This window comes from Daktulosphaira vitifoliae, unplaced genomic scaffold (genome assembly GCF_025091365.1).
Source record: "Daktulosphaira vitifoliae isolate Bord-2020 unplaced genomic scaffold, ASM2509136v1 Scaffold_1, whole genome shotgun sequence".
NCBI lineage: Eukaryota > Metazoa > Arthropoda > Insecta > Hemiptera > Phylloxeridae > Daktulosphaira > Daktulosphaira vitifoliae.
Genome location: NW_026099572.1, coordinates 88,028,545 through 88,047,360, shown reverse-complemented (window position 1 = coordinate 88,047,360; position 18,816 = coordinate 88,028,545). Strand labels below are relative to the sequence as shown.

At 23.8% G+C, this 18,816-nt stretch overlaps 1 protein-coding gene across 2 annotated transcripts in view; it reads right to left on the bottom strand.

Annotated features, from left to right (window-relative positions):
- The window catches only part of LOC126896304 (scavenger receptor class B member 1), a 39,495-nt gene extending 23,642 nt beyond the window's left edge, over positions 1-15,853 (bottom strand). Inside the window, exon 1 of one of the 2 annotated variants that reach the window (XM_050668970.1) lies at positions 15,552-15,853. The gene's annotated coding sequence lies outside the window, so the exon portion shown is untranslated. Of the gene's footprint in view, positions 1-6,650; positions 6,951-15,551 lie in introns of those variants that run through there. The other variant, XM_050668969.1, reaches the window with a different exon arrangement.
- Positions 15,854-18,816: the final 2,963 nt, after the last annotated feature.

Genomic DNA, 18,816 nt, shown 5'->3' with positions numbered 1-18,816 from the left:
TGCGAACAATAATGTTGAATAGTATTTGCTTATGAAGGTTGCGCCCAGTGCTTACGTAAACTAGGTGTCTATTAATCAAGCTAATTACCGGTTGGGTTTCAGCATTTGCCAAGTGGATGAACTAACACACGGGCGATAAGTATTAAATTGCAGATTCGTTGATAACCTAATGTTAATGATCAGACTTAAATAAAATAGTTTGAATTAATGTTTCCGAATAATTATAATAATCAAGGGTTTTTATTGATGATATTACTATAAAAATAAATAAACACAGTCTTTTGCGAGTTTTAATAAGTTAGAAAAAACTTGAATAATTAGAGCAATTACCGAAGATATTGTTTAATCTCGTAGTTCATAGGTTTCACGTTGCTTTTAAAAACAAAGAGATCACACCTTGTTCTAAATATCTGGCATTGGATTATCGATAAAAAAGTAAATCGAAATATAGTTCAAGATTAAGTTACAGTTAAATCTTTATGAACTATTTTATTATTATTGAACGACGAGAGTGACTGCAAAATATTTTCTCCGTAAGATTTACACGCATTATTAATTTAATTGTTACTTAATTGCTCGTGCAGGATGGACATTGTAGTACTATTATTATATTAATAACTCTATAAATCATATGGTTACTAGACCATCACTAAAAAGCGTACCAAAACAAACTGTTTTTCAATCAATGCGTCTTCCTGTAATAAAATTGTTTTCATTAAAATAACAATTTTATTTTAACAAAATATTTCATACCTTATTTTTATTTTGAGACAAGTCACGGCACAAAAAGTAAGTCTTCTAAGAAAGCTAAACGATGTGTCAAATAATGTTAGTCAATATTCAATGTAAAAAACAATAATATAGTGGAGCTACAAAATTGTTTTGCATTGGGCTCCACAATGTCTAGTGCCAACACTAAATACGACGGTATATAAAAAATTGCATATATTATTGCATATTTACACCATTATGAATAGTGATGGGCATTTTCGAATATTTTAAACCATCGATTAACTATTCGAATTGTGTTTATACAACCGAATAGTTTATTTTTAGCCATAGACTATCGAATAGTTTTTAAAACTATTCGAATATATTGTGTAACTATCGAATATTTTTACTATTCGAATAGTTTTTGAACGATAGTCGGATAATTCGAATTGTGGACATCTATCGAATAGTTCGAGAATTACTATTCGATATTTTCCATCGCTAATTATGAAACAATTATCAGGAAGTTACCAAGTCTCAGTACAAATATATATACTAAATTACGGAGTTGTCAATTATCAATTCATTAAAATAAAACTGTATACGTATAATTTGGATAGTTTTACTGCTAATAGCAATAAAATATAATAAACTTTTAATAAAATCAATTCAATAAACATAGAATAAATTTTTACAATATCAAAAAGTAATTAAAAGCAATTATTTTAAACGACAAGTGAAAGAGAAGGTCAATTTTATTGTTTACGTACTAAATGAGATAAACCAAATGATAGGCAAAACTATTATGTAAACACTAAAAGTATGGTAAAATTGATACATACTTACTCTCGTAAAAATATGCATTTTTAAGCTAACCTACTCTTAATGAAAACAACCACATAGTTACAAGAGTTATATATAGTCTTAATAACGACAAAACCACGTGATAATATTTATTTAATATAGTAAAAAAATTTTGTTGACATTATGATTTTCTTAATTATTATGTTTACCATTTGCATCAACGACATATAATTGAGCAGTCATCAAGAATTAAAATAATAATTAGTTTTTTAATATATGACCACAACTTATTCATTTTCCCACGCCGGAAATGCCCAAACGATTCCGGTAGACGATTGGTCTACGCATTTGGTATTTAAATTTACAAGGAAATAATGTCTTTACATAAAAAAAAAAAAAAGAAAAAATAAATGTTTATATTACAAAACTGGTTACAAGGTCTTTCAGTAACAAAAATAAAACATCATGATCTCTTTACTATCTTAATTTTGTACTTTTCAGGATTCTTATTACATTAAATGCACGATTTATCATTTTAAATTTAATTTTATCTTTTTATTTATTGTTTAAGGAAATATGATACTTAATTTTTTTACGGATAACTCGTAGTTATAGTCAAATGAATTTTTAAAAAGTTAACATAAAATATTATAGTAAACTTGTGTGTCAATTAAGTTACTTTGAAAACGTGCATTTTTTTATCAATAACATACCACGAACTTGTATATCAACATTTTATTTCGATAAAACTTACAAGAAATAAAAAACTTGTTGCTTTTAAAGTAATCTAAGAAGATTTTTAATGCTATTTAGTATTTAAATGGTCCTATTATTTTATAGATACATATTTTTCAAAAGCAAAAAAACAAAATTCTTTGACTGATAAAGACTTTTCCCAATAAACTCTCACAGATAAAATTTGTTAAAGAAATAGATAGTAATTTTAAGCATATTTTGAATAGTTTATAACCAGTATTTATTACTAAAAGTTTAAAATAGCATACATCCAAGCATAGAAGACTAATAAAGTGGGGAGTATTATATATCTACTTCAATGTATCTCTAGTACCATTCATATTAAAATATATCGAAGCACCTTGTATATTGAATTTTAATTTTAAATTATAGGAAATAATTTCAATGTAAAAATAGTTGTATTCAATTTTATCAACATGCTTTAGTTATACACAATCAAAATAAAATTAATTTTTTACATTCAATAAATTTATAATTATTAATAATTAATAATATATAATAACAATTATAATTTACTAATTTTTCATTTTTTGTAAGAAAAATATTTTTTCAATTAAAAAATTGAACTCTCTAGTTTACCCTTTAGATACTCCAGTAGGTCAATGTAATAAATAATTTTTTTTAATTATACATTTTTAGACTAAGTAAATTATAGGATCTTAAAATGTATTTATAGAATGTTCAGTAAGTTAGTTAACATATAAATTATTACAAACAACGAGAGCAATAGAAACTTGTTTCCTTACATACTGAAAACCATATTTAATTAGCATTGATTATTATTTTTAAATATTGTTTATGATGTTTACTTGGTTTAAATACATAAAAATTCGTTATTTAAATATCATCATATAATTGTTATTAATGTTTTATGAGAATTAATATCTTTCATCAGTACAATCAGAAATTGCAATCAATGAACAAGTGTAAATTTCTATAACTTTCGCCTTGGTCTAATATTATACGCGCACGTATCTTTGACCTTCTTCATTTAATAATTTTTAGCAGATGATCTTGTCTTATTTTGTAAATAGTTACTATATACATACTTTTAAGACAAGACTTTATCTAAAATCCCTATGTCTATCAATTGTACAATGATTTCTTGAAGTCAGGAATATGAAAATTATAATGCATGCCAAACAAAAATGTATATCAGTCATAAAGATAAAACAATCTTAATAAATTAATTAGCTTTTTATTTTTATTATTATTAATTGAACTACTATTAAATCACTCATTTTTCCTAACTTAAAATTGAGTATCTCGCAAATTAAAATTGCTATCAAGGTTAAAAACTGGAGTATTATTTAATTTATAAAAATTGTTCATATTTGATACATGAGATTCCAAGAATATACTTAAATGTTACTGTATTTTACTTAATTTAAATATTAATTATGATATTATAATCACACAGAAAACTTTTTCAGATTTAATAAAAAATATAATAAAAATAATTGAATAAATAGTTATTTAAACAATGGTTTAATATAATATTTATAATTGATGCGATAATATGTTAATGTATTAAAACTAAAAAAATTAGTTTTTCGTTTTTTCATAGAAACATATTAAATTCATATCCTTATAATCTGATGAAATAAAATTAATAAAATTTCTGTATAAGATAAAAATTCTCGATGAAATAATCAAAAATTCTGCCGATCAACCATTCACAAGAGGCATTTTAAGGCATAAAATCAATTCATCAAAATATAAACAAAATATGTAACAACTGTGTAGTATACAGTGTGATTTATTAAGAATATTATCCTTTATTTTTTGATAAAAAATTTACAAATTACATTTTTATTTATTTATATGAACTCTAAAAATAGTACGAAATATATAGTAATGATCAAGTTATTTGTAAGAAAAAAATTATTTCTTAGAGTATATTTTAGTTGTAATTTATATATAAAACTGGTTATCGAAATTTATTCCCAATTTAATGGTAAAAAAAATAATAGGTACCCATTAACTTTCGAAATTTACACCTTAAGTCTACCCTTAGAAATATTTTTTTTTACTATATTTACTATGGTTTACATGATTAAATAAATTTTAATCGGTCCATTTTTACTAAAAATCATAATGTATCAAAAAAAAATAAAAAAAAATAAAGGACGACATCTTTAATAATGCAAATTTTATATATTTATATTTTTATGAATTTTATAATTTTTTGAAACGTGTGGCGCAAAATGAAATTGAATATTTAGTATATATATATATATATAAAAAAATTATATATATATAATTTTTTTTTTTTTGTTAAATAAATTAAATAAAAATCAGTGACTATATCTCCAAAGATTTCTCTACGAATTGATTTGAGAAAATTATTGAAAAGTAATAGCCATACATAACAAAAATCTAGCACTAAAGTAGAAAACTTAAAAAAGCTCATAACTTTTAAACTGTTCTTCACTGACAAAATTTTTTTATACATTGTTCATCAAAATTGTAAACTAAATTGATCCAAATTTTTTTTTGAAAAATCTTAATGTTTCAATTTATGCCGAAATATTATATAAGAGGTAAAAATAATTAGAAAAAACACTAATTTAAATTCTATTTGATAATATAAAAATAATTAAATATGTGAAAAACTCAATTAAAAAAAAATAATCAGTAATCATGTTATTCCTTTTATAAATATAATTATTGATGAATATGACAAAGTGTGCTAAGAACAAGAAATGTGTCTTTGTAAAGATAAGAAGTGCACAAAAATAATATGTAATTTGTTCATATAAATGCAGTAGTATAAAAGTTATTTTATCAATAGTAATTGTGCTTTTAATTAATATTTCACGTGTTGTTTAATAATAAAAAATATATAAATTGAATTTGAATTATTTCGATCAGAAATAGTTTAACTTTAAAAATATGATAGATTCTTTATTGTCACAATATCTAAAATTTTGCAAGCTTAATATTTTTAAATTAAATAAATCATTAAGGTATTTACCTATTTTAACTAGTAAAAACGGTGGATTATCATTATTTTATAGGATAAAATTAATAATATGTAAATGAATCAAATCAAGAGATCTAATAAAGAATAAGTAACATTGTTCAATAGAAAACCGATAAGGATGGTGATTGAAAAAAGATAATTTAACTGATAACAATATTTTATTGGATTTTGGGAAGATTAGAAAATTTATAATTATAAATCATTAAAAAATTATGCTATTTTAGAATTGGTTAATACTATAACCGATTCTATGTCACATTTCAATTTTATTGTTAACTTGAAAAATAGAAAAAATAAACAATGACTAAAAATGATGATTATACAAAATTCTTTTATATTTATAAATTTTATGTTTTATCATCAAAAATCAATACGATAAACGTTAGAAATCAAAACAGTATAATAAATAAACCAACAAGTCTTTTTTGTTAATTCGAGATTCCTTTTTAAAAGGAATAACCTATAAAAAATAAAACCTCTATTGATTTATAGAGTTATAATGTTTACGAGGAAATCGACAATTTTGTCTTCAATGTAGGTGTGAAGAATTTCGCATTAGGCTAATATAACAAAACTATATTGCCTACTTCTAGTTTTTTAATTAAGTACATTAATCTGTGCAACTTTATGTTTTTTACCGTTACTGTGTTAAATTTTAAAATTAAAAAATATTAAATCAGTAATAAAATTGTATGAAATAATCTAAACACATGGAATACAATATCCTTATAGATAACTTAATACACGTTGTAGTGCCTGTAAGCATCATACTGTCCATAAGCTCAACCAAAGTAAGTTGAACCATCAAAAAATAATAGAAAATGATATATATTGTTGTATAAAAAAATATAAGGAGAGAAATTAATTTTACACCCCTAAAAAGTTTTATTCTAGTTGTGTCTATGACTTTAAACACTAATTAATGATTGAAACTTACAATTTTTTTTATTTCTGTTTTAACTATAGTCTTAATGGTAAATAAGTTGTTAATGGTTTATTTAATACTTTTAAACTTTCTGATATAATTCATAAAAATAAAATCAGATGGTTATTTTTTTTACATGAACGTAATAATTTGTCACAAAGAAAATATATATAAGCCAAGGTAGATGTAAAAGTAAAAATGAATAGGCAAAAAACAATTACAAACTAGTATACTTTAAGTTAGTATAGTAAGTAAGCATACTTCATATTTTACAAATCGATATTTTTTTCACTGTAAAAAATTCGACTTCATTTTAAAATATTTATAATAATAACTTCTTAACGTTGACTATCTTATAATGTTAAAAATGTTCATACAATAAAAAACTAATTTTTTTAAATAAAAATAAAAATTTTGTAAAAACTTATAAAAAACTATTAAGAGCGTTTGCCAATGTTTGAGACTTACTGTAAATGAAACAGAATACAGCTGAATATGCATTATATCAATTGGATTAACACAGCATAGTCGGATTTAAACATTAATTTCAAATTTTTATGACGTTATCAGAGATAAAATAATATCTAAATCGATCAGAGAATTGCGACAACTGTAATTTTGTATTAAAAAGTATATTAATTAACAAAACAAGTAAACAAGAGAAAATGAAATTAAAATTTTAAAAATTTTGTCTGCAAACTAAAAATAGAACGATTTTTTAATTTAAAGAATAATAAATAAAAATTATTATTCGTTGTATTGACTGTCTAACCGGTGTCGGGTAAACTAACTTATCCGTGATAACGCGATATGTAATACATGATAGAAGAAAAAAGTGAATTAAGAGAGAGAGGTGGTGGGTTCATTTTCCACGTTAGTCTTCCCACTCTCCAGTGGTTGTATCGTATCGTTGATAATCGTTGTTTTAACAAAATGCAAACATAATATGCGAAGCTGACACCTTTCTCTCTCGTTTCATACAAAACTTCAAATCATCCCTGACCTTCATAATTCTCATTTTTTTTTCAACCCAGTATTTTTTATACTTACAATATATGTCAGGGGCGTCATTTTTATAATAGACTGGGGCAAATTTTTGACCAGCTCATCAACTCATAAAGTCGTTTTCTTCGCTCGTGATTTATTCCCAAATATAACCACAAAACTAATTTTATACAAAAAAAAAACTATTTGCAAAAAATGGCTATATGACTTTTTTTTTTTATAGAATTTTAACATAAATAAAATATAATTTTTTAATCTTTATGCTAGTTTGAAGGGAGAGTTGTATAATGAAAAAACAGTTATAAAATAACCATTCCGTATAAAACATGATCCCCTAAAAAAGGAAGCTATTGAAAAAAATTGAACTTAACAACTTTGAAAACATTTTTTTCAACCTTTTTTCTAATAATAAGTAGACATTTTAACTTATTTTTAACAAAAATTGTTTTTAGAACACTATTTGGTCACGAAATGTACTGAAAATTTAGACTGAGGCAAATGCCCAAATAGCCCTCTCCCAAATGACATTCCTGTTATATCTGTTATAATATTCAAAAATACACCATGAATGTTAAGTTAAAACTGACAGTATTATGTGGCAAGAGTGAATTTTTTTTTCGAACTCGCAAAACAAAATGTTGGTTATTTACCTGTTATACAACAGGCTACTGAATGATAAAAACCGACTTTTTATGGCATTTAATTTTTTCCAGGAAGTGTTTAAACAGACTTTTCCTGTGAGTAATTCATTGTATGATATGAAATTTCTCAGAAATATTCTGCATATTATTATTGGCTTTGATCCAACTACCATACGATTGATTAATATGATTTGTACAAAAAGCATGGCAAGTTAGTAATTAAAAATTTTACGAACTTACAATTGTTTTATTTGAGTAATTATATAATATATAATTATAAACGTATTGTTGTAACTAATAAAATAAACATAAAATTATTTAGAATATTTCAGTTTATTAATTAATAAACCTGAATAATACCTGGAGTTCCTGATGTTAAAACAACAACCATAACTCAAGGAAATCACGCCCATACCAAACATCACTTTGTACAGAAATGCATTAATAATCATGTTATAAAACGTTAAATGATAGTAAAAGTGAACTATCATTGATGTACACATGTACATCGAGGCATAACGATAAATGTAACAACTTTTAATTTGTCTAGTTGTTGACATATAAGTGATAGACTTATAATACTAGTCAATGTTGCATGAAACAAAATAAAGACCATAGAATTATAGGTTAAGTTACCTTCAGTCGAAATGTCAAGTAATATTATTAATTTGAATTGGTATGTATTTTAATACTTTAAACACTCCTATTATGGAAACCTTGATGTCATTATTTTTGAATATTAAGTATATTTTCGAAGGTAATTGTTATTAATATAGCAATACCATATTAAAAATAAACAAAAATGGAAAAAATTATATTATAGTTGATTATTCAAAATAAAAAATTCAAAAAACGAATAGAGTAACATTTTTAACAGTTATTTTATTAATAATATCTACTCGTAATAATGAATTGTAAATAATTATTTACTTTTATTGAATATGAAATATTAAAATACAAATAATACGATAATTTCTGTTGATACTAGTAAGTTAATGTAAATTGTTTTACTCGTACCTAAAAGTATATAGAAATTATATTAAACAATTAAAACATAATTATAAGACTAAGATCAGTAAAGCAGCTTTCATCCCTTTCCTAATTTTGGCGACGATCTAATTATTTAATAAAATTTGTAATCTTAGACGAATTTTATAAAGAAAGAAAAAAAAATTCTTCAGCCCCAAATAAATATTTGGTTAAGCCATTGACTAAGATTAAATCAATATAAATTAGTAATACATACAGAAGTATGAGTTGGGGAGTTAAATATGCTTCAAAATTAGTCTACAGGTATTTATCAGTAAGAGTTAAAAAAATATATATGCAAAGATTTTAATATGGTTGAAATTAATTCATATTAATGAAATAGATTACTTATACTGCTATAAAATATTTAAATGTAGACATTTGGCTTATAATTTATATAAAAATTATAAAACACATAATTTATACCACAGGAAAAGACAGATCTTTAAAAAAATTTTATTTGTCATTGTAACTATAATTTCAATTCTGGAATTTAAAATAAAGATTTTATTAAGAGTTTGCAAAACCATTTTATAATTGTTCAGATTTAAAGAAACTAAGGATTAAGTTTTTTCTGACATCTAGCATTACATAATTTTAACTGTCGAATCGAATGTACTTAAGAAATAATTTTAAACATACTAGTTGTAACACGAGTAGGTACTTGGTTCTTATAATTGATATAATCTAGATGAAAGAAATATTATAACTACATGAATCATTATTTTAGAGGGAGGTTTTGTTGTACTCTCAAATTTTGGCTGAATTCATATTTTAGGGTACTCATTTATTACTTTGTTTAATATATGACAACATTTCTCAAATATATTTGTTTAGTATGTGGAAACTATTCAAAAATTTTAAGTGCTGCAAGGCGTTTTCTTAATTAAACCAATATAAAGTTATTGACAAAATGTGATTTGAAATAATATAATTTTTTTTTTTTTAATTGCTTTAATTATTAGGAATTTTATTATGTTTTATAATAAAATAAGATATGAACGTTTTGTTGTATGATGGAGAGATTTATTAGTAAAGTTAACGTCTTTTTTCCGTCCTTCATAATTTGATTTTCATGTTTATAAATATGCACAAAAATAATTACATGGATGCAGTAGTTTATATTGTTTTAGTCTCGTATCTTTATTCTCAAGTCGTTACATTGTAATAATTGGAATTGAGCTTGTGGCTATTATTCACCTCACTGTTGGGATCTATATTTCATAACTTCATTTTAACGTCGATTTATGAATTACAATTTATTTTATTAAAATGACTCTTTGAGTAAATTTTATTTAAACGCTGATCGTCGTCGTATCAAATATAATAAATTATTTTTCAGAATGGAGATTTTCATACTCCCCGCGTCTTGGACGACCCTTTCTACACGTGTCAGTGTTCAAATCATAGATCGATATGTGTGTTAAACAGAAAGCGAAAGCATATCCGTTTTTAGTTTGATTACTTTTTATTCCTTCAGTTCATAGTCTATTGGTACCTATAGAAATACTGGTCTGATGCAATCTCCACAACAGCATTCGGATCCTTCCTAGTCGGTCAGACGAGCAAATTATATTACATGTACGAGTATGCGCTATACGCGGCTTCACTTTTAAGGCTCCGGGCACGCTTGTTGCGCAACTAAGTAGGTCTCTTCTGGAAACCGGTTGCTTATTATTATTGTATAAACGGAAGAGCATAGCAGCAAACATTCGGTCTAAGTATTACAAAGATATTAAACTACGTATAGTAAGATATCAATAATAAATTGAATGAGAAAAAAAATTATAGTTGCTTTGTATGTGTATGTGTGTATATTACTCTAGTAAATATCCACCATCATTCCACTAAATTTAAAAATGTATTTAGGTATAATCAAACTGGTTGCGTGATAGCTGTTGATACCTGTTGGCTATTGGTTATTTTCCTAAAGCCATCATAGCTGGCTTCACCCTATTACGTCAGTGAAGGTCTTTGATCTTTGTCATACTTATATTATAGCAACGAACATAAAAAAGCGATTCTCCATGTTTGTATTTTGTGTGATTATTATAGGTACTCAGCTCTATGTTTTAACATAGTGTTGTCAGTAAAAATAATTTTTGCAACTAAAAAATACTTGTATAATAATATGTGCCAATAGTTTCGCTTAGTCAAATAGGTCTAGATTAATTTTTTTTTTAATAATTACTATAGAATACTTTAATAATAATACCGTGGTTATTAATCGGGGAGGTCCTGATTTGGCGAGCCAAACCCCTGCCCCCGGATAGCCCACTAACTCTATATGTAGTTTGCCCAATATTTTTATAAAAAAAAAAAGTTGAGTGGCGAAAATTTTTTATTACATTTTAATTGATAAAGTATATATTTGTATTTATAAATTGCGAAAAAATTAATTATCAATATATTTCTGAATAATTGTTGTAAAAAGTTGTTTTATGTTCATTCTTTAAAGAATGCGTTTTAATTAAAATTATTTATTTAAGCTGATGATACAAAGTAATCGTGAATGGAAAATTTAGTAGAAGTGCTAATTTATAAATTAAAATTTTATTTTTTATCTCAAATTTGTTTCAAAAATTGTTATATAATTGAGTATTTGTTAGCGGTTACACGAGATTGTCGTTAAAGTATGAAACAAGATATTGCAAAAAATCTATACTAACGTTTTTACCAATCCATCATCTCTCAAATTGAAAAACTATATGAAAATGTATTATGTGTTATAAATTATATTAAGTATATAACTATTCAAACGAAATCGTCTGAAGAGTTACTCGACGTCTCTAAAGTAGTATAAAGAAGGTAATTGATACTTAATTAAGATAATTAATTAAGATTAAAAAATATTTTTGTTGTAGAATAAATTATTATTCAATAACAATAAAAATTAAATATTATATAAATACATGTAGAATATTATATTAAGGTGATTCTCAGTTATAGATGATTTTTTTTAGAAATTCCTCGGTATCATCCCACAAATTTGTGTAAATACATGTAAAAATGAATTTAAAAAAAAATGATAATAGGACAAGATTAACCTGTGTCTACATAAGGTTGAAAATTGGACAGTAAGGGCAGCTTTCTAGTTTTTTGCGTTTAACTCATGAATGAGCTATTACAAAAAAAATCATAGGATATAAATTGTAGATAATAATGTTTTACATAAGTTTTATACTTACACATTTTTTTAAACACCATTATTTTTTGAGCAACACTACAAATTTCACTATTTTATAGAGTTGTCAAAATTGACATATTTATGGGTTTATATCTGATGAACGTTTAGAGATACAAATATATCTAAAAACCCCAGTATACATATATATATATATATATATTATATAAACATATAGAAAAAACTGTCATTATTTTTCTTTAGAACAAACGTAGAGTAAAAAAATTACTTTTTTAAGGAATTTTTGCAACCTATTACTGTTTTAAGAAGTAAATAGACAAAAAAATAATTAAAGTGTATTATTTTTCAATATCATAACAATGTAGTAAGTAATTATATGGTAAGTGTAGTTTATTACTTACTACATAGTAATTTTATAAATTAGTTAGTTTCAATTATGTTTTAATTTAAATTGAAAATAATTAAATAGCTCATTAATTTTTATTTAAAAAAAGATACAAAAATTAATTTTAATTTTTGATAGATTTATTTTTTATTTTTAAAATATATTAGTTTCCGTAATATTGTTAACTTCTTTCATTTATTTCATTTATTATCACAAAAAAAATTATCATAGCTGGTGTAAAGAATTTTTTTATCCCTTTTAATAATGCCTACTTTTAACAAGGTATATTTAATATATAAAATATATATATATATATATATTTAATATATAAAAAAATATGTTTGTAACTTATTGATTAGTTTTCTTAATAGATAACTATCTTTATTTATTATATAATTACATACTATTTTCATTTAAATGAAGATTTTAGCTTTATTTAACTAATCCAAATACTTTTTTACAAAATGTATGGAAGATTTATATAGATATGTTAGATGGTTGGTTAATGTTATCACAATGTGAAAAATAAACTCCGCAGATTCCTAGAAACGCTGTGTGTATTGAAAGTTATGTTTATTATATTGCGTTCTTTAAAAATATCAGGGCGTCATCATATTAATATTTCCATTTAATAAAGTTTTCTTTGTAATAATATATAGACGAAATAAAAGTTTCAAAAAATAATGATTTTAAATATTTTTATACTTATGTCATTAAAAAAAAATTTTAAACTATATATTCATACTATATTAGATTTATTTAATATAGTTTAATAAACTTTATTTTAGTCTGAATTTTTTAATTGTAAGAATATAATTATGTTAAACTTAAAACATCAAAGTGATGATAACATTTTTATTTATTTTGTTACAAACTAATTTCTTTTGCGATTTTTCATGTATATTTAAATATTTTTTTTAGTCAAAATAAGTTTAAAATAAGGCTTTAAATGTATTTTTTTAATAACTGAATAAAAATGTGTTAACAAAACAATTATTTCAAATCATGTAATCACTACGAACAAAATACCAATGAAATGCTTAAAAAAAGTTCCATAGGATGAAAAAGTAGACTTCTACTAAATTTTCATTTATATTGTGTAAATTATACCTAGACAAGTTATGTTTATGCCTAAAACTACCTATTTTTAGCAGAAGTGTAGTTAATTAATTAAAATTATTTGCCAAAATTATAATTTTAGATTTCCTTAAAAAATAATTATTTATAACACATATTTAAGTATAACAATTATACCTATTTAGACACATAAACAAATTAATAATATATTTACGTGTGATAATTATAGATGTAAACGTGTTATTATTATATATTTTTTATTTTTCTCAGTTAATTCTATGTGTAGGCTACTGTGTTATTTCAAATTTTAGCTCTTTAAAATTTTATATATGTCTATAAGAATACAGACAAAGTCCTTAAGATTAAAACCATTCATAGCTCTCTTAGTATAAAGTCTGCATCCAAACCGGCTTATTTGTTTTCGGTAAAATCTAACGCTTTGTTTTGTTTTTGAATAATGGATAAAAGATAATCGTTTGGTTTAAATAATTGTTTTATTATTGAATTGAAATATTTAATTTATTTTAAATCAATATTATATTATACGTCATATATTTGCATAATCTATCACCTATAAATTTAATAACACAAGCTATGTTTATTACGTTTCTGAGTAGCGACCAATTTTTATAAGTCGGAAATACTAACAGCTTGCGTGTAAACCAACTACTATCAAGTTGACGTCATGACAGTAAAAAATTAATATTAAGAATTGGATTCATTAAAAATTGTATTTTAAAATTCTTGATTGTCATTCTACATCGTCATCATATTTAGACGTTAAAACATAAGGTAATATTATGGAGGCAAATTCGTTGTTCCGTAATTATAATAATTAACGTGTTTATTTATACCATGTTGTAAATTAAAATTTGGTTATATTTACACTAAGATTTAAGTGCATAGTTAAATATGCATTTGTATTACTAAAAATGCTTTAAACATTCGTAAAATTTATTAAAAGTAATTTAGAATGTCTATTTTTCTTAATGTAAAATAAAAGTTTAAAACATACATGTAAAAGATGTAGTCCATATACACAGACATTTTTTTCAAATTTCCTAAAATTAAACATTAATTATAACAGAAAAAAGCAAAGTATATTAAATTTTACTCAATACATCATGCCATGATTGCGTGACACGGCCAAGGTTAATCTTGTAGATACTTGTTTAAAGTTTTTCGGTATTTAGCTAGCTCTTATTTGTTGTAATCAATTAGCTGTGACGTTAATAGTGACGGATCAATGAGTATAATAATAAAACGACTCACAAATATATACATGGAATGTATAAGAAACAATTTGGATAATTTTATTTTTTTGTAAGTAAATTATACGGAAACAGATACATTATCGAATTTATCTATTTAGGTAATTAAAATGCCACCGATCTTTAGATCATTTACCTTGAGCGATTAGACCACAATGTGGTTTATTAAAAATAAAGTAACTTAATGTTAATTATAAAATCAGAACATTTTTAGTTCAAACTACAAATAAATTAGTATGTATTTATATAGGCTGGTTATTTGTTTTAAAGGTCAGGGATATTAATTTTCATATCAGCTTTTTAAGTTATTTCAATCGTTCTTTTAGTGATAACCATTGTTAATGAGTATCAATGATATCAAAAATGGAACATTGATTTTGAGTATTTTATTAGGTCAATTATGACATAGTAGTATGTTTAATATAAACTATTAAAATTCATATTTATTTCAAAAATATAAAATCCTAGATTTTCTATGAATAAACTGCAAGGTATCATTAAAGATATTGGACTAGATAATTTTCATTAAACAAGTGTTGTTCTGAAGGATGTTGTTAACCAATGTTTTTAAATCAAATTATTGGTACCCGTCAGTTAATAAACTAAGGTTGACTAGGTTAAAAATTAGTTTTACTGAGAATCTTTTGAATCGGATGATATTCAATTGAGCTAAAATATTTACGTTAAGTCAATATGCTTAGAATTTTTGTAGTAATTATTTTTTAAATGTTTTTTTAATTATTTGGTTGAAAATATGATTAAATACAATAACATTATATTATATTTTGTGTTAAATTGAAAAATGAAAAAACTTACTGTGAAAAATGCCTTTTTGATTCCTTAAAGTTAATCCAATATTCTTGTCATTTTTTGAATTAAACTAATGTTATCAACAATGATTTTTTTAATCAATAACATAATTTTAATGATAATTAAATATTTATTAACTTTTAAAAATCATTTGTAAAAATGACTGCTGTATTAAGATTATTTTAAAAACACTACAAATATCAACGTCTATACTTTTTTATTTAAAAAAAGTGAATTACGTTAAGAAATGTAGTTAGATATTTCTACGCGTTTGTTACTTAGTGTTCTGTGTTACGCAGACTAAATGTAAATCCATCGGACAGCGTCAAGGGTTAACGTGGAAATAAGTGTCGAAGACTTCAAGGCTTCAAATATCAAAGAGGAGGAGCTTTATTCAACGACCATCTAATATATTTTTGCTCATTAAACTATTCGCAGTGTATCCAAATATAATCAAGTTCATACACAGAACACTTTTTCCAATGTCATCACTCCATAATTGTTTTGTAAGTGTTAGTTTAAAATGCAGCCGTTGATGACATAAAATGAATTCTAACTCATTTTATTTCTTACTATTTAAACATAATTAAGTTTTACTATTTCACAATTATTACACATAATAATGCAAATAATATGACTTAATGAGTTAATAATTGTAATTAATTGAATGAATTTGTTTTCGGTTTATATACTTGTATCACATTCTTACTAAGAAAAATAAAAACACGTTAATCACTAAAAGTGCATTAAATAATAACAAATTAAAATTTGTAACCTATGCATGTACATAATTTTTTTTAAATTATAGTTATTAAAATATCTAAGAGTAAATAGAAGTGCAAATTAAGGTTTGACGTTTAATTTAGAAATATTTATTACTTGTATTATACCACACCAAAAATTTCATTACTGGGGTACGTACTTTGAATTTAAGTTTACATACAAAATATAACGTACTATTTAAAAATATTGTACAAGATTTTGGGGTAACATAAGTTGTCCTATAGTTTTATGTGTAACATTTATAATTAAAGAGCATATTAAAATTGTTAAACTTTTCTATAAAATTAATTTTATCAAAAATATATCTATTTCCATAGAGGAATTTTAATACCTTTATTTCTATTATTTTCTCTGTATATTCAGAGAAACTCTCTTAAATTGTCCGCGTGTAATCAATGTTTGATTTACTTAACGGAAATCGGAGAGTATCAATTTTCACAAAGCTGACCCAGGACAAATAATGCATTTTTGCATATTAAAATTACATAATATTAAGTCTATATCATTTATTAACTATATGTTTTTTACTGGTACTCGAAACATTTTTTTTTACCATCTGGCACCCCATACAAAGTAATTGACGTTAATAAGCGTTAAAAATCATTGGGACATTATTTTAAATGATGAACCTGTTATGAGATGCATCACATATAATGTTTAATTTTTATTCAAAAGTTAAATAATGTTGAAAAACTTTGCTTTGATCATAGCCGGAACTAGATATTTTCATTAGACTGGGCAATTCGATTTATCCTTTTCAGTAATGTGCTCAAGATTTTTCATGAGTGAGATGCTGAAACCTCGCACTCACTCAAAAACCAAACTTCCTACTTTATCTAATAGACAGACCAACTAAATAAATAAAATCAGCCCTCCCAAAAATACAAAAAATGAAGTTTTATATAATAATATATAAAAATTTTTAGTAGGGAACTGTCAATAGCCTTCCAAATTTATTTGTCTAATTCCGCTTAAAGTGGTAAGGTTATAAAAGACATTTTTATTACTCCAACCAATATAAATAAAAATGTATCTTTGACATATAAATATTTTCACTGTTGTTAATTCTGATTTATCCTGCCTAGGTTAGCCCTTGTACTTTTTATATCAAAATACCACGGGTATAGTAGTAAAATAGTTATTTATTTGTAATACAACTGTAAAGATAATTACTTATACAATTATCAATTATTATTTTTATTACTTATATATATATTAAAATTATATAGAGTGCTCAGTAAGTAAGGAAACGAGTTTCTATTGTCCTCATTGTTTGTAAAAATTGACCTATTATCTTGCTTACTGGACATTATGTATATACAATGTACAATTCATTAATAATAAAGATAACATTAACAACATTTAATGTATAAATTAATCAGGTGCTCAATAGCCTGAGCTTAGCCCAGTCGATCCAGGCTGTAGTTCACCTATGTTTTGAAGTAAAAACAGCATCTAACATACTATAAATGTTAACTTTTCATCTTTTTGGAAATATGTGAAAAATCTTTTTTAAATTCTGTAAAACATCAAATCCTCAAAGATATCTTGACAATTTCAGGTGATACATAATTTATAAAATAAATACTAGATGACTTTTTTTATAAATTAATTTTTTTATGCAATAAACATTTCCAGCCAAATTGTATTATCCTGCATTTATTTTCCAAAATTAATACGTCAGTTTTAGCAATATTTAAAGTTTTAAAATTATATATTACAATATTTTCTTATGTAAATCGAAATTATTGAATTGCAAAAAGGAACCTAACTAACAAAGTATAATCTTTCATTTTTTTGGCACTTGCCCGTAAACATCATTCTATATACATACCATATAGATTCATTTTTGTGACACATAAGTTGTAAGAATAAAAATCACAGGAATATAGTTGACTAATAATTAAAGTGATTCGATATAATTTTGGTATCATTTCAGTTTGTTGAGTTTTGTGATTTTTTTAATATAATAAAAATACATATATTTATGTAATGTATAATTCGAAGAAATTTTTGCTTAAATTAAACTACATACTGTATATTATAGATGTATTTATAATACAGTTAAGGAAGCATAGGTCTAATAAATGAACTGTTTTTATTAGTTCCGATACCCGCTTGTAATCATTTTATTTGTTATTTGATCATATTAGTTTTAATTAATTACAATCAGATTTCTATAGCTTTACGACATCATTTTAAATATAAACCATTTTTAAAATTTTTTTCTTGATTAGCCTAAATGAGCAAAAGTTTTTGTATTAGTTAAAAATACATTTTGAATATTCATGAAATATTCCAATAATTATTATAAAAATAACTAGTAAACAAATATAGTAGTTAAATATTTATCTAATAATTATGACACTTAAATTCTATTCAATAATTTATGATAAGTAAGGTCATGGACATGGAAAAGTCATAGAATACTAAGAGTTTTTCAAACAAAATAACTTGTATGTTTAATTATATTTGTCATCAATCTTTT